The sequence below is a fragment of the Atheta coriaria genome, unplaced genomic scaffold (genome assembly GCF_025399875.1).
Source record: "Atheta coriaria isolate IRGN ID8LTWV9N9 unplaced genomic scaffold, Caltech_Dcor_3.1 hic_scaffold_6_pilon, whole genome shotgun sequence".
Classification (NCBI taxonomy): Eukaryota; Metazoa; Arthropoda; class Insecta; order Coleoptera; family Staphylinidae; genus Dalotia; species Dalotia coriaria.
This window is the reverse complement of record NW_027045448.1, coordinates 427,271-454,944: the sequence shown is the minus strand read 5'-3', so window position 1 is coordinate 454,944 and position 27,674 is coordinate 427,271. Positions and strand designations below refer to the sequence as shown.

At 38.3% G+C, this 27,674-nt stretch overlaps 1 protein-coding gene across 1 annotated transcript in view; it reads left to right on the top strand.

Annotated features, from left to right (window-relative positions):
* The first annotated feature begins 8,086 nt into the window (after nucleotides 1–8,086).
* The window catches only part of LOC135794854 (discoidin domain-containing receptor 2-like), a 51,883-nt gene continuing 32,295 nt past the window's right edge, over nucleotides 8,087–27,674 (top strand). The window contains exon 1 of the mRNA XM_065306313.1: nucleotides 8,087–8,485. The gene's annotated coding sequence lies outside the window, so the exon portion shown is untranslated. The remainder of the gene's footprint in view (nucleotides 8,486–27,674) is intronic.

Here is a 27,674-nt window from a genome sequence, read left to right as displayed (position 1 = left end):
CAAAAATGCAAACAAGGACAAACTGGGTAAACTTCCAGAGAGCATTTAGAAACAATTTTTGCCCGAACATCAAGCTAAAAACTACGGAAGACATAGGAAACTGCACAAAATACTTTCAATCTATAATAGAAGAATCCATAGAGATAGCAACCTCTAAAATTTATTCCCTAACTCCTCCGAGTCAATTTGAAGGTACTAACCAAACTAAGCTGCTACTTACTGTACCCCCCAGAACAAACTAAAACTAAACAGAGCCACTGCCCGCTTAAAACAAAATCTAGCACGTACACAAAATGAAGATGTCCAAAAACACCTCTCCCATCTAACGCACTATCCAGACTCCTACAATTCAGTCTGGAAAACGGTCAAAAACTCGAAAAACCCAATTGCAAACCAACCACCTATCAAAAACAGGCAGAGGCAGTGGGTGACTGACGACAAAAGTAAAAGCGAAGAATTCGCAAACTACTTTGAAGATACATTTAAACCAAATATCTGCTTGGAGCCCCCAGCGCAGCACAATGGCCCTTTAAACAAAACGGACTTCATACAGTTTACCTTAAAGGAACTATCACACCAAATTAACCCCATCAATATTAAAAAAAGCCCCAGGTCCCGATAGCATTTCAGGAAAAGCGATCAAATCTTTGCCGTTAGACGGTCATGTTGGCCTACTGCGCTTAATGAACGCAATCAACCGTCTAAATTACGTACCGATAGCATGGAAACAAGCCAAAGTAATACTTATACCAAAGCAAGGTAAAGATCCTACAAGAACAAGTTCCTATAGACCAATTAGCCTGTTGCCTATCATATCCAAACTATACGAAAAACTACTTCTTCCATACATCAAAGAAGACTTGGAAAATTTAGTGCTAATCCCGCCACATCAGTTTGGCTTCAGAGAAAAGCACGGCACAATCGAACAAGTTCACAAAATTGTCAATGAAATCAAGAGGGCACTTGAAAATAAAGCATATTGCACTGGCATATTCCTAGACGTCGCCCAAGCTTTTGACAAAGTAAACTCAACGGACTTTTACAAAAAATCAACAACCTTTTTCCAATGAAATATCACAAACTATTAACCAGTTATCGATCAATCAAGGAAGGAATCAAGGAAGTGTACTTGGACCAATTATGTACTTGCTTTTCACAAGTGATCTACGAGTACCAACTGAAGACAATATCACCACAACAACTTTTGCCGATGACAGCGCTATATTGTACAGTGATCAAAATATTCACAAAGTACACAAAACACTACAAACACACATGAACAAAATAAGCGCGTGGTGTTCGGAATGGGGCATCAAATTAAATGAAGGAAAATCGACCCAAATAACATTCTCCTTGAAAAAAAAAACTCCTGCCTACCGATCCACATAAACAATGTACAAATTCCCACACACGAAACTGTGAAATATCTTGGAATTCATCTAGACAAGAGACTCACCTGGAGGGAGCACATAAAGAAAAAGAGGGAACACATCAATATCGTCCACAGGAAAGTCTATTGGCTACTCCGCAAGCACTCAAAGTTAAGCACTGAGACAAAAAATTCCATTTATAAAGGAGTTCATATGGAGTTCAACTTTGGGGTTCTGCAAAGCCAGCCAACACGCAAATCATCGATCGCAGCCAAACTAAAATAATTAGGGCAATTCTTGGAGCACCCAAGTACGTACGTAATAAAATTTTGCTTAGAGACACCAACATAGAAACAGTTTCGCAAGTGGCAACAAGCATATGTAACAACTATGTCGCAAGGCTAAAGCAACACCCAAACATAACAGCTAGACATATATTAAAGACCAAAAGATTCAGTAGGTTAAAGCGGTCAGCGATCAACTCAGTAGCGACACAATGGGGTTCGGGCTGACAAAGCAAGTTGACAACACTGGCGAAGTCAACAACGTCATCACCTTCAACACGACCAACCGCATAGAAACCATAGTTAGCATTTTGATTGGACTGGTCGCATTTTCCATATGCTATCAGCTCTACAAAGACTACCACAGAGGTCTAAGAAAGAGCAACCAACCCAGCAACCCACTCTAAGCAAATCATGAGGCCATAAGACTAGCACCCGCACAAAACCAATGTGATAACGCAAGGGTGTAGTCATCTTAAACTGTTTATGAAGATGCCCTCAGGGCGAAACATGTCAACTCAAATATATAAATGTAAATCCACAAAAATCACGTATAACTTTTAATAAATAAATATTTTTCATCTATACAAAATGGATTACGTATTCAACATTGAAAGTAATAAAAATAAGTATTAATACATATTTTATGCTTATTTGGATAATTGAAGAACCCATTGATTTGAAACTCGCGCACTTTCTGCCAAATTCAAGTGGCGCACGTCCAGCCGTCGGACTCCAAGTGTCTTTTTTTCTAGCTTATATATACAGGATGTTACGGTAGTGTTTTAACAAGGTAGTTTACCTAACCAGCTCCCGACCACCTGCTCCCCCAACCCATCAAATAACTAAGCTTCCAAACTTTGCATTGCTAAATATTTCTTATTACAAATCATGCGACTTGCCCTGTATTCTCTATAGTTTCGTTCAGTCGTGTGACCGCGGAGAAGCACGATCATGCTCCGAGCTTTGAACGTGCGCCTGCGCATTCTGCAAGTCTGAGAAATTTTCTTAGCCGTGGGTGCTGAGTGGGAGTGGGGTGCACAGAAAAGTGCGAGGTGTTGCGAATCTCCGCACAGTGGTTTTTTCGTGTACCGTGTTCAGTCGTCATCGTGAGCTATTGGTGAGTATTTTTGAACCCTCAGTACTTAGTAAGTTGTGCACAGTGGTTTCACGATCCAATCAGTTAGAATCTAATTCCTCAGCGGTAGATGCAAATTGATTTTTTTAAATGGAAAGAGAATAGAATAGAAATTCGTATTTTTCGATTGATTGTAATTACTCCAGATGGTTTTCCATCTCAATTTGTCGCAATCAAACGAAACGGAATGAAACAAGAGCCGCAAAATGAAATTACTCAGTGAGGTCCGTGTCCGCATCGACGAGCCGGACAGACCACAACGCGCAAGGATAAAACGTACGTCCTGAACTGCGGTCTGCTCTTATGCATGTCCATCGGTCACTTCATACTCTGTTAAAGCAACCGCTAATAGAAACACAGCCGGTGCGGCGCTGTCCTCAGGCCCTTCTCAAAGCCCCATCAGCATTGCACATCCCTCTATACTTAATAAATTCTATTACTTTGACGAATTAAAAATTAACCGCGTCACGGTCTCGGTTACGCCTGACTGACGTCTTACTTAGAGAGCTCTACGAGTACTCACTGCACTGTTATATATCTTCAATCGAATATTGCGTGTTGGGTTGTTATGACGGCGTCGCCTTAAAATTTTCGGTGATTTGATTGATTATATGTACTTAATATTGGAGGCGCGCGGTTTCCGCTTTTCGAAATGCTCAATAAATGAAAATTCCGGGCGCACCGACCATGAAGAGTGACAAGAGGGAACCGACACGTTCGGTCACAGTGGAAAATTCGACAAGCAAACCATCGAGGCGGTTGATGCATTAAATAAAACCGAACGCTGGATGTCCATTAGCGACTGTGTGAAGGTATTGATTTAAATTATATTTAAATTTATGCGGATACATTCAATATGATTAATGGATCATTAATATGTGCATCTGAATCGCACCAATGATTAACCGAATTCAGAACCAAATTTATAAAAATGAAATGCGCTAAAACTCGAGACCCGCAGAACCGATTTTGCTCATTTTGGTTTTGAAATATTTGTAACAGTCCAGAGTCAAGAAAATATGATGAAACAGTAAAAACAACAATTTTATTTGTCCACACGTAATGCATGTTCTCGTCAGTCTTAATGCATGGTATAAGTACAAAATTCAAAATGAGATAGCGCAACAAAGTGTATGAAACAAGAAAGCTATTAGTTAGACAACGTTTTATTACTTTATTATAATTGAAAAAGTAAGTTTAAAATAATTTTAAGTGAATACTTTAATGCAGCTTAAAACAGCTAAGCTAATGATAGACATAATGATATTCAACTATAAGAAGAAAAATGAGAAAAGAAAAAATGTTTTGAAACAGTTTGTATTGAAAATTCACCAATTTGTAACTGTCACCGACACCTTGAACACAGTGCGCCTCCCTAAAACCGTGCGCAATCGTTTTTCTATTACACCATATATTAGTTTATCCCCATGATCGATCAAGCCCCTCGCTCTTCTGCGACCTATTCACGTTTGCAACCGCACACTCAAAAATTGTAGCAACTTTTTCTTACGCTCATCGGCGTCTGCATAAATGAATTTTGTTCTCAGCATGCCGATGGTAATCGATGGCTGATATATTAGTTTTCAATTTCACGCCGTTTAATCATACTCTCGCACTATGCATGCCATCCGCGAGTATCTTCATAGCAATCTGCGAAAAGCGCCCCTAGAGAATGACGGAGCGAGTATCACAACGTCATAACCACCCTCGCTGGCACTGCTAAAGTTTAAACTTCAATACCGCATGATTGATGAATGAATTATTTTGATTATGTGTTTTTTATAAGTGCTGTATTCTTTTTTTTGTTATCATGGAAAGTATCGAATATTTATTTGGACGTTTATGCCATGCATGGCAAATCACCATTATTACCATCATTGTGTTCAATTTTGCGTGTCACTCATTTTCTAATCAATTTATTTTCGTTTTTTGAATGAAAATTGTAAGCGAAATGTTTACGGTTTTTGTTTTTGGGTTGAGCACGGGTTGTTTGGGTGCATGTTTTTTAGATTTCTCATAGGTAACATTCTGCAGCGGTAAAAATTTATTCCAATGGGCGAATTTCGCACAGGTACAACAATCCAATTCGAATACAAATTGGACATTCAATTGAATATTCAATTGGACAGCGTCTGTTGCGGCGGCGTGTATTTTCCACATCCGATCGACGCCGAACGCAGTCAAAATGTTTTTCTCTCCAAGGAAATTCCATGGCGGGCGCATACATAAAATAGCAATTTATAAATATTAAATTGCAATGCAAAATGCAAAATCATTAAGCAAAAATAAAAATTTGAATTATAAGCTTTAGAGCAGTTTAATTAAAATGTTTACAAATTATTAAAACTAAATTTCAGCTAATATTAATATTAAAACACTTCGCATCTCGTTAGAAGTTGAAAATATTGAATAATAATTTTGCACTGGCAAGCAGAGAGTATTCTTTAACAGGCTCGCTGTGTGCAGTCGAGATTAATTCGAAATAAACTTGTTTCAACTGCCAGTCGCAGTGCAAACCGCCGCCCTTTTCGTCCGTGCGCGTGTTATATTTAAAACTGTAATTAACTCGCAACTAAAGAAGCCTCGCGCGCGCACCAGCGACACGTTGTTTACTCGCTCACGCTTTATTTACAGAATGGATATTTAACGGTTCCGTAATTAATTAAATCCGGGCGCACGTTTATTAATATTGTGGGCGCACGTTTATTAATATTGTGTCGCGCCGAAGAGTTGCAAAATAATTTAATAATTGGACCTGCGAGGCGCAATAAAGTAAAATTCCAAATTGTATAATATCGCAGTTTGTCGAGTCGGGGAATATGATTCGTATAGGCATAGTGGATGATTGCGGGATAGACGGCATCCGGTCAAGTGTCTGGATATAACTTGCAACTTCGTTTGGCTCGAGTTCAGTCCGCAAATGGAAAGTGCGGAAATTACATCCACCGCCATATACGGAATGTTGCAAGTTGCAAATGAGAGGGATGTAATAATTTGTTGCCGTTCTATTAACACGTAATTTATCATCAATTAAATCTTAATAAATGCTTTAATTTTCCGCGTAAATCAAATATTTATCAAGTGAAACAACAAGTTTTATTTTACATTATACATGAGAAGATTGTGGAAGTAGATGCACCTGAACGTGGGCATAATTCAGGTCGTTATCAACTGCAAGACTGGGTTTGCGTTGTCATGCACCGGATGTGTGCATTTGCTTAGTGCATACACAAAGTAGAACTCGGAAGTACTTGTTAAAGTCATCTCATCTGATGATTACACAGAGATATGTAGCATATATTTTGTCGGCAGTCACGGTACACAACTTGACCTATATAAGACAATCGTATGAAGTTATGAATGTGCAAAATTATGCGAAAACGGATAGAATCAAATTTAACTAAATTTTTGCATCAATTATTGTTTAAAGACATATTTTTACATTGTTATGTGAGCTATGATTGAATTTAAGTTTTGATTTGTCAAAAGAATATGATCATTAAAAGAAATACGAATGAAAAAATCAAACGCTAATTATCAATTGAATCTCAACCGAGATGATACTTTAAAACTGGAAACTTTTCCACCGAAAAACTTTGTTTAAAATTCCAGAAATTGCCCTCTTCGCTCTAATGCCGCCAGCAACGACGACAAGAAAAGCTCTTAATACTTTCCTTCCCCGTTCTCTTCTTCTTGCTGAAAGTTGGTCCGCCTCCGAACACAAACGAACGCGAAAAAATGAGAGAAACGAATCGAAAGAAAAAATTATGTCTCAAACATTTCTAATTAATAGTAAAGTCACTCGCTTTGAATTCGAGCGTTCGCCACTCCTGGCGAGCGCCGTTTTCGTGCGCCATTATCGTGTTTGATTAAATAACAAGAACCAAACCATTGAGCGAAGAAAGGAACGCGCGTTGGAAATAAAAAAAAACTTTCCCCGACGATTATAATTCATCATCTTGTAATTGCCTCCGAGCACGAGCCCGAGTGGCTCTTTTACTTTTTCGAGTTTTCCTCCGTTTTTGTACGTGCGACACATGCATAAAAACGCACAATGACCAAACAAGTGAATAATAAAATAAAAATAAAAACTAAACATAATTTTAACCAAGTACAGTTTTGCTAATAAATATGTCTATGAGATATGATCGATTTAAGTTATTTGTTCACATAAACATATCACTTTTATGCATAAAAATATAATCAGTACAATGTTCTAATAGAGTTATTACCCTTTACAATAGATTAGACGTTTTAAAACATTCAATTTTACATTGGTTTGCAGTTTTATCGCCGTACAAAGGAAGCGTTTGTTTTATGTTTATGGTAGACGAGATAAGGAGGCGACAAAGGCGTCGGTTCCGTCAATATAAATCAATATCGCTGACATGAATGGAGTGAATCAATGCGCGGGTACAGCGAATGATTTCAATTAAATCTGTCGTTTAACACTGCGCAGCGATAGGCAGCGATTGTCATTGTTATTGTGATATGGAGTTAATTGAAGCAATTAGTTGTTTTTCTAGTGGATAATTGCTTTAACCTCTGGTGGTTCTATGATAACACAATAATGTACACTTGACAATAACCTGGTTGTGTTCATATGGTTAATATATTAACTAGATTATTTCATATTTTAGGGTAATAATTAGGAATTATTTTATGTGGGATGGAAATTTATAAATAGGAATAACATAATTAATATAATAAAATATAATTTTAGGTGAATGCTTCGTTTGCCTATTATTAAATAACAATTTAAATTAAGTTCAGGAATATCTCATTTAATTTATAGGTTTATAATAAAAATCATTAATTTTTCGTGAGAATTTTGATGAATAACATTAAATTGGCTTAAACGTGACAGTAACGCCACCTGTACATTATTATTTTAACCTCAATCAGCCGTTCTTATCGACTATTAATCGATAAATGCAAAATTTAAATTTATTTCACTTTACGTTCTTTCTTTTAATATTTACCTTCGTCTAGTATGTATAACGATGTCACGACACACACAAAATCCAATACACATCAAAATAAACATGCAACTCTTATCATAAATTTAAAAAAATGACATTGTATTTACCATTATCGTATAAGGTGCATCTTCTCATGCTGAATATACCTGCGATATGGTGGTTGTTGCTGGTGATGTGGTGGTGGTTGGCGTGTCGCGTAGCCTCTGCGTTTGTATTCCGTTCTTCCGTCGTGTTCCGTGCGGCGCGGAAATTACGGCGGCGTGCTGTTGCCGGAGCAGGCGCTGCGCGACCGCGCGTCAGTTCGTAATCGCCGGCGGTGGAAGCAGGTTCGCGCGTTGTTGTCGTTCTTTCGGCAGGCTCGCGCGTTGCACACGCTGCACACACGCTGTGTGTACGACGAGTGAACTTTACCAAAACGACTCTTGTTTGTTTTGCCTGCCATCGATCACTAATTGCATTCGATAAATAATAAACTTTGTTGCGCCTCATCGGTTCGCGTTGTTGCTGTTATTATGACGATATGGTCCTACGAATTGGACTGAAATTGATTCGCCTGCGGATTGGAGTTTGGAGTTTTCTGGAATAAAAACACACACAAAGTCGATTGTTCTTCTCGACGGATGGGTGGAGAAGGCTCGTTATAAAAGTGCAGTGATGCGGTAATGTGCTCCAAATGTTATAGCGCTTTTCGGATTATTCTGCAACATTAAGGTGAGCTTCATATTTTACCTGTCTGGCATGCGAATAATGTCTCGCGAGCAGAAAAAAATAACATTCAGGCCAGTCGAATAAGAAAACGTACAAACCGAATGGCACGACGAGAGAAATAAAAACGTTTTATATCATTTTAATTAAATGTCAAGCCCCGGACCTAGGGCGGTAGCGCTGCTCGTTCGGAACAGAAGAGAAAAAATACATCGCGACTCGAACGAACTTCCACAGTTCCACTGTTATAACGACGGTGACGGCGGCGCTGGAAGGTGTAGAATGGAAATTTCGATTTTTCACCTACCACGTTCGTCCTCGCCCTCGTACTTCCGCGCGGCGCCATCGCGACTCCACACACAATCATCAGTCGTCCGACAACGACTTATGCGAGGCCAGTCGTTGCCTTCGAAAAAGTCTACATAAAGTGCACGACCCCTAACACGAGGTTTCCCTTCGGTTTCTCTTTTATTTTTTCTTCCGAGTGTTTTCCTTGTGCGTATAATTAAGTTACGTCCTGGAAAGCTCGGCAAGTCGATAAATATAACGTGGCCAATCAGTCAAACAAAAAAAGTTTTTCCGCATCCTTAAATTCAAGAAAAAAATTGTCTATACAGTTGGATATCGGCCAAATATCCAAAAATAGAAAATGGAAGCATTAAATTAATAAGCGTTATTGATTCGCTATCCGGAAAGCAGATACAAACTGGGCATTGCGGGGATTTTGATTAAATTATTGCGACTGCAGCGGAGACACAACATCGCGCTGCAAATGCAAAATTGCAAATTGAAAATTAACGAATCCGTGGAACGCCTGCACACGGAACGCTGCGTTGGTCCACACAGCATTGCCTTATAATATAGCGGTAGCGATTTCATAATAGCAATAATGCATATGAAATGAAATTGTCATTGCGTTATTATTGCTTGATATTGTATTAGCTGCATTTCGTTGCACTTAGCGCAAATTGAATATTTAATCATATCGATTGTGCCATTTGTGTATACAGTACAGTCGGTTGGGTGAAATTTGTTATTTTAATTTGTAGATGCAAAGTGTTGTATCTATCAAAACAGCCTGTATGAGATTGATGAAAGTTCCACCGACTATTTTACAATGAAAATTTATTGAAGGCGCCTTCGGCTTGGTTCCGCTTAGTGGGTATTAATTTTACCTCAGGTCAAGAGTCGTTAACTAATTTCAAACTTAATTTATTATGGCAATATGTCTTCATATTTACATTCCTACAGTTGTAACATTTATGTCAATATTATAATATTTCATTCATTGCGTTGGTTGCGGTTTGCAAGAAATTACAATAATTGTGTTTATTAGTAGATATTTATTTATTAATGAAATTAATGTTAGTGTAAATTAATTGATGCATTGGTGCGTATCTGTTTTTATTAAGTGTAACAAAAATAATTAGGTTCTATTGTTGAGAATAATCATTTTTATTTAAAAAAATGATGAATGCAAAGCGTTTTCCATTTATCGTGTTCGTAAAATCGGGCGACATAATAAATAATAGCTTCACAGTGCTTTACACGATTGAATATCATTTGAAAATATGGCAAAAATATAATCCCGGTGTGATGGTGGTGCTCGTGTCTGTATGTGGTGCGGATTATTCAGAGGGTTTCGCAGAATATCAAATTTATATTAATCTTCGTTTTGTGTTCGGCACGTTCCGGTGCGCGTTTTTTTCCGCGCGCGCGTTGGGCGCATAGAGGTGCCACTGCTCGCGCTTGTGTGGTCTCAAAAGCGCCATAAATCTTTATAAAAACCCAATAAATTTGCTTACCATACGCGTGCGCATATTCAAAACTTCGTGCAGCCGAATATCAAATTGTTTTTCACTGCTCTTGTGCTGTATGTGGACCTCAATCACTTGGGGAACAAATAATTTATTTTCTTATCATAGATTATTCAGCGACATTGAATCAACAGATAAATATTGCATATTTCATGTATGAATATTCAAAATTACCAAAGAAAAATCAAATTTTTTGCTAAATTTCGATTTCTTTGTCCGCACATATATAAAATCATATTTACATTCTGTTGGGATAACTGGTACCTTAATTTCTGTTAACAATTACGCGCGCACACGTATAAAATAACGACGAAACATATCCGCGTAAAATATGGAATGCTTTGTTTTACACACAAAGATTTAATTATGAAAATTCCAAAGCGGCGGCGAGCGTATATTTTCACCCTTTTTGGGGAAGGCGGGGGCGGTGGGCGCCATCGTGGCGGCCGAAAAGCGCGCCGCTCGCGTGTGCAAGCCCTTCCGTTTCTTCGTTAACGTCCGACTGCGGTGTGTCTATATGCATGCATAGTTGGGTGGGTACATATAACAAAAATAAATACGAAATATAAAAGGTAGATGTGGACGTGGACGCTACGCAAATATGCAGCGGTTTTACATGGCGATACAAAAAATTTATCAGAAAACCAAATCTAATCAAATTAAAAATATTAATTTTTCAATTGCGCTTTTTATGCTACAAATTTTATCAGAAATGAAGAGAAATGTTCAAAATTTTAATTTAAAAAAGTTTTTTTGTGGGTTCAAGATTTATATAACAGTTTGTATATTTCCATATAAACTGCAACCATATACACATCACGCACACGTCCAGCAATATGGCGCTCACGCACGCAACACCGTCGAGTTGTGAATTTTTGGGGGTGTCTGCTGGGCCAGACTTGGTAAAATACACAAAGTATGCATACGCAAAATGAACGAATTTAATATTAATATGCATGTTGAAGTTGACGCTTTGTGAGTTTAATGCGAACGCCGACATGGACATGTGTGTCTACATTACCTCTCTCATCCGCACTTTTTAAACCAAGCCGAAATCCTAAGAGTTGCAAAAATTTTGTATAAAATATGCAAAATATTCAGAAACATTTGCGCCGCGGACAAAAGGAATTAAATATGAGCACATGAGCTGGTGCTGCACTGCTTTGGAGTGTTTTTGTTTCGTCGAATGTTTACTCCGCGTTTGATAAATTTACACAACAACGTCATGGCTTGCCGCATGCAATGACAAATAATGATAAATAATGTGTTGTTAATAGGCGCGCTGCACTGACTCCAGAGAACACTTCGAATGCATTCGATATTTACCCAACGATTGTTTACGAATGTGGTGGTCGTGACCACGGAATGTCAACACGGAATTTTTCACTTTGAGGTTATGCGCGCCAGGTTACTGACTCACGACATACACGACATACACCCATCGACCGATTAGACTAATCTTAAATAAATATATTATGTTTACATTTATGTTAGTCATTCCTAACAATCAAATATATTTTTAGCATTATTCAGAGAAACAGAGAAAACGCACCTGTTGAAGATTCACTCTGATTAAACGTAAACATTTTAGTTTACATCTAAAATCTATTTGCGAATGAAAATAAAAGTTAAACAAAACCAAGGAACTAATGCCTTCAGCAGCTAACTGCCCCTAACCTCAACATCATGACATGTTTTGACGACCGTAATAAATGTCAAGATGGCCGCGCGGGCACTCTGCGCGTCGAGTGTCGCAATTCATATTCGCGCTTATTACCGTCACAATTCCGTCTATTAATAAATTTATTAATAACACGCCGTCGTGGTGACTATGCGCATCATCCACCTCAAGTTATTAACAACGCATAAACAAGCACGGCGTTTAGGCTTAGCCAACTGTGCGCCATTTAGTCGATGTCAAATTCCCTGCAGCGTCTGTTTTCGCCTCGACTTTGTTCTCGTTTGTTTTATCCACCAGGAGCGCTTATTTATTATTTCGTTATGTTTTATTTCTCTCTTACCGTTACTTGGAATTACCCACATTTGTTTGTTTCACAACTCCGACGGGCACATCGTCAAATAAATGCCATAAATTTTTCCCATTTAGATGCTGCTCATGCTTGATTTAATTTGAGCGCGGCAAAAAAAAGTTTGTCAAGTTGAAGATGGGAATTGGTAATAAAAGGCAATTATACAATTAGAATTTGTGCGGTCTGAACAGCGGAATGCGAACTGCGACTATGTTTCATTGGAAGATAAATTATATTGTTATACGAACGCGTAAAAATTGGTATGTGTAAGTACAAAGTTTGAAAAGTTAAATTGCTTTCTTCCTGTGCACTTCAACTTTCCTTGTATTTTTCGCTGAAAGTGTGTCACCCGCAATTATTGTCCATGATTAGTAAGTTTAAGTTTTCGAAACTGAGTCAGCCAAGTACAGATTAATGCATATTTCAAGACGTCTCTCGCTTTATTGCGAATTTCGCAAGTTTAAAATTAAAGAAATGAGTTTTGTCTTTCCGAGAACAATAGAATTAATCCCGGCAACTTTTTCTGAGTAATAATCGACAGGAAGAAATAAAACCTACGTGCATTTCGCTGCAGCATACTAAAAACTTATATAAAAGAACAGTTTTATAATGTCAACCCTTATTAAAATTTATTATCGTGAGGCGCCACTTCAACGCGTGTCCTCTTTACAATTTCATTACGCACTTCTGACTTAATAAAATATTCCTGCACCTTCATCTTGGCAGCGTTTCAGAAGCGATAAAAAACTAGTCACGTTTTTTCAAGGGTTTATACGTGCATCCCTCGCTTGTTGTCCAAGACCACACACAGAATGGTGTGCTGTCGATAGGTGCGGTGGTGTGTGCCCCCCCGCAACACACTAATATAGTTACTAATGTAGTTACACTGAGGGCATCCGGCGATGTCGTGCGTCGCGCGAAACGAATGGACCGAAAGTCGCGACGAGCGAAGCGTGGGCATGAATATTTATCACTTCGGCACTCCACATTTGCACTCTTGGATTCACTTCGTGCCCGCCACTACAGTGCATGCGGGGCGGAAGCGTTATTGGCGCAGGAAAAAATGAGGAAAATGCTGCGCGTCTTTGCTTATGCATCGCCATGCTTTGCATTTACTCCCAACATCGTCGAAGGCTTGTTCTGCATCTTAAATCTATGGGTACATGAGCTTTGATTTCATGTTCGACACTTTCAATCTATCTTGTGTACTTATTTAATTTATACAGAGTGTTTAACAGGGGTTTATATATTAAAATTAATTTTGTTTTGCTAAAAAATTTAACACTCTGTATATTATTTGATATTTTTAGTTTTCCGTTCTCTTGTCTTGTAGCTATTGAAAAAAGTAAAATTATTTGTGATTTTATGAATCGATGCACACACACGAAATGACATTAAACTGAGAATCGTGCTGCGTGCATGTTTTCCACCCACAACGCGCTCTTTCACAGCACTCGTAAATTACTCTCGGATTGTTTTTTCCAATAGGCAAACATCAACACAATGTCTCATCTCACTGCACGCCGTAGATAGCTCGATAATAAATAGATTGTTTAATAAAAGTTTTCTTTACGGTTTATTTATTAATCAATAAATACCATTTACCAGCCGAGTATTGAGACAAAGGCGAGTAACGACCGCGCTCCACATGAGTTCGCGTGTGTATTTATGCATCGCATCGTTATTAAATTATATTATTACAAACGCGACGATAATTTATAGCCGACGACAGGCGTCCGAATCACAAATGAGAATTTAATGATTTGTATGAAAGGCTCGCGTTCGCTTTAATTGATTCTTTTTTGTTGCTCGCTGAACGCTGAGTGTTTTTTGCGGCTGCTTCGACTCGAAGCCTGAAGAGGCAATGAGTGATAATGGCAATGAATGTATTATGAACTAGAACAATGCGTGCGCATTGCTTCGCTAACTATCAACTAACACGGCAATCATTTGAATGCAACTTTCACAGTGCGCGCTTACGCTTTTCATTCAGGACGCAGGACAAAAAGCTCCCTTCTATTTATCATTCGTCATTTTGTGTCCTGTGCTTCGACCAAGGCCATTACGGTGATGTATAGTAATTACAACTGTGCGCATAAAAAGTGGTTATTAATATCTACTTAGTGTGAAAGCAACAAGCCTTTCGGATTGCAACAGGGTAGCATTTAGATATATTTTTATAAATTTTGTGCACAATGCTAATTTTCAGGTTATAACCATGCGAATGGCGCGTTTACACAGGGTAAAAAACGATTCAAATCGCAGTTTTATGAAAAACTTGCTTTTGCTCGCGACTTCGTCACGCTTGCGTATAATAAAAATGTAGTTCGGTTTTACTCTCTTGTTCTAGACATAGTAGGTGTCAATTATTTCAATAAGATTTGCAATTTTATTTTAAAGAAATTAAATAAAGAATTGCTAATAATGCACATCAGTGCGCCATCTCGGATTCAACTATGTAACTATAACTATGATTGAATTTCAATGCCAACTTTAATTCTATAGAAAAGGGCTGTCTTCAGGGTATTCCCGGCAATTATTCGTATTTTCCCGCCGTAAATACCATTCTTGGACTTTAACGAATATTAAAAAAGAGAATTGGCCAAATTGGTCTGGGCGTTGTTGAGTTATGCGTTTACCAACAGATTTTGCGATTCATTTTATAGATTCTGAAGCAACAGATAGGTGGTCAGCTTATCTGCAATTTTAGCATGTAAATATAATATTATTCAAGATATCTGATGTAGACTAAATAGTTTTTTTACACTTATAGTGAAACAATGAATAATGAAACGTAGACGTCGGCACTATTAAATTTCCTTTGTCGACGCCATGCAAGTGAGGAAAACTGACAGGACACGCGAAAGAGATATGACCAAGATAATACCTTCCTGTGGGAGCCGGTGATCGTGTCCACCACACATCATTCCATGACTGTGATGGTGGATGGATGTCGGCCGGCGCATATTCAAATAGGCCGGAATCATTTGCATTTTTAATTGTGATTGTGTGTGTAATCGTATATCGCGTATGCGTGCCACACTGGTAATGTCTCTATACGAGTTGCTGCTTTTTTTCGTCGCCACTCGACGCCATCACATAAAAAGAAACTTTTTCCCAACTCAATAACGAGAGTCGGTAATTAGTGCGTGGGCTGATTGAAGACTTTAAATTACACGCGAGCGCGTATTTTCCGACGCGTTGTTTGTCGTCGCGCCGAAAGCGGAAAAAAGTTCTCGTCGCGTTTGTATTTAAATGTGGAAATGATTAGAGTAATGGCTTTGTGATTAAAAAAGCGACAAGCACGAATTGGAAATACACAAGACTAGAGAAAAAAAACCTTGCATATATGGTGGAATTAAAAAGCGAGCGAGCGGCTTGCATGCATGCATGCATGCCAGGAAGAACAAAAAGAAAAACTTCGATTAGTAATTACCATTTGATAGCTCAGTTAACATAGCGAGCGCATATGGGCGATAAAAGTGAACGAAATGAAATTGATAATGAAAAACGAGCATTCACAATTAATTATTTAATTTTCTTTATACGTACAACTTGTGGTATGGTATTATCTCTCCTTTCTATCTACGTTCGTTATCCATTTTATCTGCATATCGATTTGGAATTAAGTTTTCATTCGCCTTTTGCGCATATGAATGTTGTTGCTGTTGAAAGCTCCGCCGAGCAATAGAAAATCAACATCAACATTAATTAGCGTTAATCTATGCACTTAATTTCCTAGCGGCGCGCGGCGACGTAAGAATAAAGCCGGAGTAAAACAACATATTAATTAGCGCGAATGGACGCGACGTTCAAGTGTGCCGAGGCGGTGAAGGCGCGCACGCGATTTTTATTCGATTCGTGTTTGGCTTTTGACCACACACACGGCTCGAGGAAATTCCGCTAGCCTCATCCCAGCCCACTTGTACCAATCAACACTTAAACTTTCAAACTTGTTGCAAATGCAATCAGTGTCGTGCTAACAACTTTACAAATTCACCACTTCCATATTTTAATATGTTTCATGTTTCTGAACAAAATTGCGAAGAAAAGTTTTTATTTTTTTAATATAAAAACCAATGCTTCCATTTATACATTTTAATGAATTGTGGGTTGCCTAGTGATTGAATATCACTTTTTTCTGATTGTGACAGATTTTACACACATGATTTACTCTCTGTGATTTGTTTGATTGTTTACTCCGGTTGTGAAGTCACTAGTCTGCCTCTACGCAATAATAAATTACATGGAAGCGGAATAAAAAGCACTCCGCACTCGACACATCAGTCAAGTCGACACAATGAATGCGAACATCAAAGTTTAACATAAACTTGAGCGCTTTGAACGCTCCACGGGCAACTTTCCCGTTTCAGCAGCTCTCATTTGGCGGCTGGGCGGCATTCGGCAGCAGCTTGTTGCAGCCACACATAGTTGGCGGGCACTTTACTCGTGTTCATTTGTACGCTCCGGTTCTTCAGCGGCGGCGTGGTCGTGCGAGTACGCGAGCGCGTCGAGAAAGTGTTCAAGTGGCAAACACTAAATGAAAATTACAAAAACTCTTCAAACTGTTATGTGCACACAAGAGTTAATTTCCTCATTAGTGCTAATAATTATTTAAATTATTTTGCCAAAAACTTTGAAGAAACTCAAGTTTTTCATCTGTTAATAAATCCGTTAGATGACGCTAGCGTAACTACAGCCCTATGTTAAGAAAGAAGACATATTGGCAGTGATGATGATGATATCGGTTCCAATTTCATTGATTGACCATTACTCGCAGCGTCGAACATAAGGATATTGCTAGCCGCCACCTCTTAAATCGGTCTCGCGGGCAAGACTAAAAGGAAAGCCTGGAAATGAGAGAAAATCGAATGTCGTATTAGTGCCGAAATTGGGCGTCAATGCGGTGCGAACGAGACGCAAACATGGCGCCAATGTTTTGATGTAGACTATACTCGTGGATATCAATATCTTTGCATTATATGTCGACTCGACATTTATATATAGAGAAAAAGTGGAGCGAAAGAAAAGGCGTTATATAAAAGACCAATAAAACCCTTTTGCAGGCGCTCCCAATAGAGCTCAGCGCCAACATCGACACTTTCCGATGATGCGGATATGGTTTTCTTTATTTTTATTATCTCCCAACCGTCTAGTTTTTCATTTTTATGCTATTCATGGAAACATTGAATTTATGTGTGCTCTGGTTTCAATGAACTGAGTGTATTTATGGATTAAGTGGTTATCTTCTTATTCTCACAGATTTCAATCGATTGATCTTCTTGTTTTCTTCGTTTCTATTCTAACTCTGGATATAATGCACATTATGCAGTTACTTTCAATGGAGTAGATTACTACAGGCGTATTTTATTCTGAATGAACTTGATTCTTGGCACAATCTCAAACTTTTGCAAATAAAACATTTTATCATGCGTATTGTGACAACGTCGCTGGTTTTATGTTTTGTTTTGCATGCGTTTGCTATATGAGGGATTTAGAATTTGAATTTCCAATTAGTTCTATTACACGACCCTCTTCAGTAGCGCAATAAACTAATACCGGATTTGGCAGCCCATATTTCAATATTCCGAATAAAATACATCCGGCTTTAGGGTAGCGCTGGATTGTTACACATAAGAAGCGCCTACTGCCAGTTGTTGGTAGCTATGTTTCCATGATTCAGCCGCACCTCTTTCTGGAGTTGTGGATTCCCCAAAAATTGGAAGATTTATATACGCTCAAATACTCAACAACACTATAGTCAGTACAAACAGAGACAAACAGAAAAAAAAAAACTTTACTCGCGAATGTTGTGCCTCTGCCTTTGTGACATGTTTTATTTATTCCTTTTATTCCACCCCAGCGACATTTCACCGTTAGTTTTATTTTTCTCTTTTGCGTGCCACACACACCCCCTTGAATTCTGCATGAATCTTTTTGTAGCTTTTGCGTTGACTTTGACTGTTTGTTCTATTGAAAAAGCCCATTTTGATGTATTATTCTTATTCGTCGCGACCTCTCGCATGAAGGGCTTGTGCGTATACGTCTCCTCGAATAGATCCGTACCAGGAAGAGGGAATCACAAATCGGCAAACATCACAAACGTGCGTTGCGCGTGTTTTCCTTTCGCAATAGAAGAAACAAACATCGAGCACGATTTGACACTCACCTGCATTCGATTTATTTACGCAACATTTACATCAAACGCACGGTTGCTGTTTCGTGTCTCTCAGGTGTGATTAAAAGTGAGACTGTTTTAAAATCAATCAGCATTAAGCCGATTTGACTTGTGCGCGTTCGGGGGGTGTTAATGAGATTCACGAATGAGTCTAAAGCGCGACATGATTTCGACACGGCGTGTCAGTCGAAAATGGGAAAAGCGAGAACGACACTGTGTGATACCTGACAAACTCTTGTTAGTTCGACTGAAAGGGTTGCTCACATTGACGCACGCGAATCAAAGGGATTTATAATGCTATCACGTTTACATCATGTACAAATGGGGGTAATTAACGCACCGTCGAGAGTTATGCAAATTTACAAACATGTAAACAAAATGAAAACAAAATATATTTTATACGGGTGAAATATACTACATCAACACATGCAATCTTTATCTAATACCAAATTGTGTTAGAACATTTATAACTCAAGAACGGGTGGACAGATTTTGATGATCTATGACTTGTTGGATTTGGTTGCATCCCGCATAGCTGAATAACTATTAAAATATCAGGTATTATGACTTACAGGGTGCTAAATAAGGAAATAAAAATTGGTATAGAGATTCAATCATAGATATAGTTGAGAATTTGAATTCGAGATGGCGTTAGAGTGCAATATTAACACTTCTCTTTTCTTGAACATAAAATTGCAAATTTTGTTGATGGAATCGACTCATACAAGGATTTTAACAAGAAAGAAAAAATAAATTCTTATATTTTAAATAAAATTGATGGGGACGAAGTCGCGGGTTAGTTTACAATAGGTTATTTATAACCATTTGCCTAAAGTAGTTATAAATTGATGATAAAACACTTGTGTAATTTTTATTGCCTGTGATGCATCATCATAAAACAATATCGGACATAACAAACGGCTTAAAACAAGCATTTAATGGCGCCGCATGTACGCATCTAATCTCATTGTTTAAAGCAGGCACTTCCTTCTAAAACTGCACTGTGATTAATTCGTTCAATAAATTATTCAATTATCTTTACGAGCGCTCGACACAATGTGCGCCTGGTTGCGTTGCTGGCTTTTGTCCGCACCAATTGTTATAACGCCTGAGTCATTCTTGGTGTTGCGCACTTTACACAATGTCCGTCGCGTTATTTTTTTTTCTTCGTTTTTGCGCGCAAACAAGGCGGCCAACAATAGCATTCAATTAATAAATTAATAATTTGCTCGACGAGAGGGCACTCCATCGCACGAGCGAGCAAAACGGCGAACGTTAATTCTTTTGTCGCGCGCGCTATTCTTGCACAACAAATATGGCCGTAATAAAATCCGAGCATAATATGAAGCAGACGGTTCTCATTATTTTTCGACTTGCAAGCGCGCTGCTTCTGTTACAACGCCACCTCACACCAGAGGAGTGTCTGTTAGTTGTATGGCTGCATTACACGACGGAGCCTTGTTAGTTTGCTTGTAGGATCCTTGTTCGATCCACCCCTCAATTCCACAACTACTGGCAGGGTTCTTGTGAGTGCCAAAGGAATAGCAGGGAAGTTGCCCAGTTAGCTTTGCATCGATGAACAGATGGGTAAAACCCATATCTTGTTATGCAACTGAATATATAAATAATTCTATTTTATTTTTACAAAAATTTAGTTGAATTTTTGGGTTTTGGGCATTTATTATGTGTGAAAGGTCGCAAAAGCTGCTAAAAGTGAGAAAAATAATGTCAAAAACTTTTTTATATTATTTCCAAAAGACTGTTAAACATAATTCTTGCCATTCATGTACTTTACTAACCGAAAATTTAATCTATCCGAAATGACCACACATAAAATTTTGTTTCCCAAAAAAACAAACCGATGTAATATACGATGAACTATTTTCGCGCAGATGAATTCAGATATATACCTACCACTACTGGTCCAATCATAAACCCCGCGAGCGAAATAACAAATAGAGTCGGATTTTAAAGTACATTTTCTTTACGATTGTGCCCTCCGCGAGATGTCTTATGATGAATATTATTCGACGCTCGCGCAAAACACATAATGCAGTTATGACCGGCTGTAAATAACAGGGCTGACCCACATCGTAAAACTTCCACGTACGGCAGCAGCTCCTACAACCCTCTATGATTTACGAACGCTAAAACACATAATTAGCTCCGCGTCCTAGCGATACAACGATGCGAGCTGTACGCCAAACTGAAGCTTTGTTGATGGTCGTTTTGCGTGGCGATCGGATTATCAGTGTAAATCAATAATATGCCATTAGCCCAAATGGGTACTAGTGCTCCAGTAAAAGTGTTGTTTATTATGATTGCTTGCAAATTGCACGCGTTACGTGAAACAATAACAAAAGCAAAAAATATTGGATTATCATCTGGCTGCTAGCAATTTTCAACCACTAGCAGTGGATTATAACACAGGGTTCAACCCTCCGATCAGTTTGTGTGATATGTGCAGAATTACTCGCCTAGTTTGCACAATTTAATGTCCGGCGCGCAACGCGTAAGTTTGATTTTCTTCTTGATACTAGCGTGGGGTTACCGGTTTGGGGGCTATTAGTAGATACTAAGTAGCTAACCATCGAGATAGCTTACTGCCCTTTTGCGTTTGCTATGGGGGAATATTAGTGTTGTATCCTGGTACTTACAGCAGTTTTGGTGTAATCGTAGTGTCGCTATTAATGGTTTACTACTAATGACCCAACGGAAGGAAACGTGAAAGAAACTCCTAACTTACTCAATCTGCAGACACTTACTTCCGATTAACATAAATTCTGATTAAGACGACAATATTCCATTAACATGTGTAACTTTTGATATGACAGATCTTAGAAATGATATCAACGTTATTTGCGTAACATTAAAATGCCATTAGACACAAATGCATTTTCGTTTTCTTTACATTTCCTCGCAGGAGGGGAAATCAAATCGGATTTGAAATCTGAATAAAAACTCTGATATAAATCGTCGTAGGCCGTGTTGTGTTTTCTTTACCAAAGCTCAAAAATGTTGTTGCAGTTTCTTCTGTATCATTCTTCATTTTCATTGGCAACAATGTTTTCGTATATTTTTATGGCGGTCACACATATGAGGGGGGCTCTCTGCTTCACTCCCCACTAATACGTATGAATGTTAAATGTTATCTTAACTTGAGGGGTGGGTGTCGTTCTTTGAATAATATCATTCTCCCGTGAACCGAGCAACTTGTGCGCATTCCGCGTATCCAACCTGCAACCTACCGCGCTGTGGTCTCCCCGTAAGCAATAACATGTATCTATCTTGACGTCGCTCAAAGTCAAGATCTAAGCTGAAGAAATATCTCTTTAGTATGCATTGGACGTCGTACTCCTGCGAGGCGGTAGGAACTTTAGCGGAAAGGATGATGCTAGCGGCAGCAAAGAGCGCATTCCGTGCGTGATTGCGTTTGCTTCTGAAGTGAAGTCGGAGCAAGTCAATGTGACGACGCCGTGCCGGAAGTGTAAACAGTAGCCTACAGCGCATCCGGAACTAGAGTGTAAGAGATAAGACGGGATCACATGTACATGTAGAGTCATGTTGGAGAAAAGATGATATAACGGCTGGTATAAGAGAAAAAAAGATTGATGGACATATTCTACAGCAAAACGCTTGAAATTCTTAAACTGCTTCTACAGAATTTAGAAATAATAATTTTACCAACTAGCTTTTGCCGCGACTTCGTCCCGGTAGTGTTTAATAAAAATGTAATTCGTTTTTACTCTCTTGTTCTAGACATAGTATGTGTCTATTCTATCAATATGATTCGTAATTTAATTTTAAAGAAATTAATTATATAAAGAATTGCTAATAATTCACTTCAGCGCGCCATCTCGGATTCAACTATTTAACTAAAGCTCTGACTGAATCTCAATACCAACTTTTATCCTATAGAAAAAGGCTGTATTTAGGGTTTTCCCGTCAATAAATCGAATTTATCTCGTCATAAAAACCATCCTTGGATTTTAACGAACATTTTAAAAAAGAATTGGCCAAATTGGTTTAGGCGTTGTTGAGTTATGCACTTACCAACAGATTTTGCGATTCATTTTTATATTATAGATATAATAATATTAATGCAATTTAGCGCCATCTAGATTCGAAATATTTAACTATTAATTTAACCAACCTAACGTACCTAACTTTCAAATTGCAATAAATTCTTCTAAAATACGAACAACTCAACTAAACAAAATACTATGAGTGTTATTTCTTGGCAAACTGCACTACCACTATATCATGCTCTTATGAAGGGACATGTTTTGTTGCTCGTCGCTATCTTATTTTCTTTTCATCTTCCAACGTTTCTCTGCATTCTATTGCAATTTATGCGACGCCTCTCTGCTCCAGCACCACTCTTGCGAAAGGTGAAAAGCGTAAGTGTAAGGGCACGCTGGCCATTTGCATTCGGGCGTTAGCGTTTATATAAACATCGCACGATATCGTTTCGAGAACAAACGCGTATGTAAGTAGTGCTGTAGCCGTAGTAGCCGCGACACTTGCCCGTTTAACGAAGCCGTACACATTCGTACTTTATGATGTGTCGAGGTATCGCAATGTCTGGGCTCTTGCGACAAGGATGTCGTTGATACCCTAATATGTATACTTGCAGCTTGTAGTAGCAACATGTCTGGGACCTATGGTCCATCTGTACTAAGTAAGAAGGTACTGATCGTTATCACCCACACAAAATTGTATTTTGTAACACGGCGAAAACTAATGACATTCGTTTGCTTTCTGTGCAGCACGATCCAGACAGTAGCTAGTCGTATACAGAAAGTGAATTAGACGTAAATATGAAACGAACATAAAGTGTGCAAAAGATGAGGATGGCTTTTACACTTTATAGCATGTAATTTGTGTTGATATTATGTTACGTTAATTATTAGATTATTATTAGTTTTCATAAATTTCGGATTTAATTTCAGCTTGTTTATTTTAAGTTTTCGAGAATGAAAATTTATCGCCAGTTTATAAAAACTCAGATTTAAACGAATTTCCGAGAATGAATGAACGAAAGCTGTCTTCAAGTTTATTACCGATAAACATAATTTATGATGCCGAAAAATGGTCGCCAAATTAAACGTAAGTTAAAATTACATTTCTCATCGTGTGGTGGCCGCGTAAAAAGATGAAAATCTGGTAGCAATTAACGTTTTTTTAAAACACAATTATATCTGCCTCCCATAAACTCCACAAGAACACATAGCGCACACCAGATGTTGGTGAAACGTTTAGCTGGAAGAGTGGTTAATTGCCAAACAAAGACGGCTGTCACAACAAAGGCGAATTAAGTAGAAAACGCACCCAGTGTCAAGTTCATACGGATGTTTTTAGTTGAGTTTTGTTTTCTTCTTCTTAACACCTGATTCCGTTTCGTGTAACAGATACATACAAATTGTTGTTGAAAAAGTTGACGGAAACTGAGAAAGTGAGGATGTTTGGAGTTTTTATTGCTTTTCTGTCTGAAAAAGTAAAAATACACATCAAAAAAGTAGTGAAAGGCTCTGGAGCAGTCACGGGAAACTATGTAGGTGTTGAAAATGCGAGCCAGCGTCGCTTTTCAACCTCAATTTGTCAGCTTGTACGGGTTTTTAAAGATGCATTTGTGAGCGCATTGAAAATGCATTTACAGTAAACTCCAAACATAAAACATGAAAAATAGGTAAGAAAAAGCATTAACGAGGAAAGAAGTGCGTAGTGTAAGCGGCGTTTACAGTCAACGCGATGAAGATTTTAAGCTGTTTACACTTTAAAAATGGAAGAAGTAATTTTTCGTGTACTTACACCTTACAATTTTAAAGATTAGTTGATTGATGAGAAGAAAAATTAAGATACAAGCTGAATAGACAAGTTGAGGTTTTGTTTGAACTTTTACAATTCTCAAATCGACGAAAAACAAAACATTTTTAGGTTAAATTAGGTGCAAATGGCTGCAACCAAAAATACAGCATGCGTTATAATTTAAGCTTCATAAACGCTGGTTTTCACATTGAGAGTTACCTACGTGGCAATTTTATATTCAAAATATGTAAAATTGTACATTTTTCCCATATAATTGATTACACACATTTTAATTGATGTACAAATAAATAACGATCACTATTTAAACACTTTTAAAACACATTTCATTAAACAAATAAGCATCGGATGTGCATAAAGCGTTTTGGGAATGCGCGACAAAGGCGTGGTAATTTTAATTAGTCGTTTCAACGCGATGTTTACTGAATGCCGCATTTTTCAAGTGTCATTAAATGGCTTAAATTACGACGAATAAATGTTTGTTTATAGTCGAGTATTTTAGGCGTTCGGCGTTCGTCGATATTATCTCTCGGCGGTATCACACGCCAAGCCAAAAGGTGCGTACAAAACCTGCCCGAATGCGGCGTGTGAGAATGTGTATCATTTCGAAAAATCAGCAGCTGTACCTTCGGCTAAATGATACTTATGTCTATTTCATCAGGTTGAATACTTACTTCCATAACAAACCGTTAACAACGTGATTTCACGTGGGTGTAAGATTCGAATATAGATTTCATGTGAAAAACTGGCGTTGCATACTTGTTGATTAGTTGAATTAGTTATAAATTACGTAAGTTTTAAGATTTAATCAATATAGGCAACCAAATATACACCGTAAAAGTGAAATTGTTATTTATGAAGTTTAAAAGCAATGAAATTGTGTTCAGGCTATAATAAATTTTCTATACGTATATTTATTGAAAAAAGAAAACACTCCCGACGACATAAACAGTGTTTTATGTCGGGAGCATTGTTAAATAATGACCGATGATCGGGACGTGCGATAATCTACGCCCCGTGCATTTCTCGCCGAACCACCAGTACTAAAACTAAAGGGGGGAATATATATCGAGGTGCTCCCGCTCGCGACCATCACTATAACTCGTGCCGGGAGTCCATGTAACCGATACATGCTGTGCTACAATGGTACAAACACAGGTCCACTACCACCGACTACCGGGGCACACGTATCCTTTCGATCTACTATCCACCATCGGGGTCCATCGATCGTTCCGGTAACTTCGACGCCGGTAATCTATCTACAATGCAATTGACATTTATTGGGACCATTGATTCCACTTACGCCACCGGCCCAATCCACTCCCGGCTGTAGCTACAGTGTAACATCTCGGGGGCTAACGTATTGTTAGTGGAGTGCAGGCGGGGCGGCGTTGGTCACGCCGCGCTATAAAGCCACTTCGGGCGGGCGTCTCGAAAATCGTAGCCTTCCTGTAAATAACGCATTAGTGCTAAGAGCTGGGAGCAATGCTGCCTCCGACTCCGAGGCCAAACATACCCGCATTAAACTTTTATCGCGCGCTGAGATATATTCTTATCGATTTAGTAGTACTATATTGTATGGCTATTTATATTTTGCTTCTTTTGTTACAGGTGAGTCTACTAATTGTTTATCTAGGAAAGGAAAGGGAAATTAATGGTAAAGAAATATTTTTTACTATCTTTTATCAGCGATTTCGTACACGTAGATTTTAATAAAAGTTGCTTTCGGCAATAAAATTCTCAATTTTAATGCAAAAAATGAAATATTTGGAACAGTAAATAGCCTATTATATTTTCCAAGATCATAAATATCTCCATACCAAAATTTATCCAAATTAGTTCAGTGGTTTTTGTTTGAAAGAGTAACAACTAAACAAATAAGTTTACATTATCATTTATCCTCAAATTTTCTAATTTTTTAAACTTTTATTTGAATGTCAATTCAAGAAAGGAAAAAATATTATTGAAGATTGAATTTTGATGATAAAAGAAATAAATAATTTTGCAATGTTCCCAATTAAATATTAAAACAACAAAGAACCAAGTACCATCTCGTCGTGTTTCATACACAAAGAAATGAAATTTTTTGATTAAGAAAAATGATACGAAAACGAGAATAACGAATATTCATGACGACGAAATTTTCAGATGATAATCTTTTTGAACAACGGCTCTCTCGCTTTGTTCTTTCTGTGTCGCACGCAATAAGCGACCGAAAACAAGTGAAATATCGTGCAGGGGACGTGAGCGTAACGTAAAATTTCACATTTCGATTTCGCGGTTCACACAAAAGTTGAAAAACACAATACAAACAAAAATGAGCTTTTTCGATGGCCCAATAAGATTTTAAAAAGAACGTGACTCCACAAGCGCACATTCATTGCATGTGACTGGAACGTTCAGTTCAATGTGTTCAATATGGCGGTTCGGCGTGACTCGTGGCCGTGGTTAATTTTGTGTAACATTATACCTTATTTAAAACCGACTGTAACGACTCGTGTGCATTTAAATTTTCTCATTTCCTTGGAACGAAGTAAAATAAAAATAAGACACTCGGTCTGTCACTTTGTGTTAATTCTGTACTAAATCCGTCCCGACTGTGCTCTACACGTTTGGGGAATATCTACACTACACATTCGACATGTCTTTAACTATCGCCGAAGTGTTGTTGGATGGCTTGTTTTATGATTACGCCACGTTCATTACGTGGCCTTTTCCATTTTGTATTTTGGGCTGTTTGGAACTCAACTATGTGTGGTATACTTGTTTGCATGGGCAGAGAAGTTGATGTGGGAGTCTTAACAACGAGCATTAGCGTTCCGGGGATAGCGCGCGATGCGGCACACGGCGTCGGTGGTCCAAAGCCTATGCCCAACGATTTATGTCTCCGGCGCGACGACAACGACGGGAATGGGTGAACGGTTTCGGTTACTTGCGCGCTCAAAACGTACAGGTCGACCCAGGGTTACACCGTCATAAATCGCTAAACATAAACAAAATTGCATTTTGTTATACATCGCAAGCAAATGGTACTCAGCGGTTTGCATGACGTCTGACATCTAATTTCTTACAGGTTGTTATTTTAAACATTGTATAACATTAGTTGTTGAATAGATGAAAACTGTGCTCGTAAAGATGTACAACTGCGAATGTTTCGAATTCGTTGCGTTGTGCTAGGACGTTCCCGATCCCTTTATCGATTCCTGCGATAGTTTTCGAAAGTTTTCTCTCCCTAGTTAGTGCAGCGGACAACTACAACGTGCACAACAGTGAAGAATTGTTTTATTTTGCCATTTGCTGAGAGGGTAGTTTGGTAGTTTGTGTCAGGCATGCAGGTTCTTGTT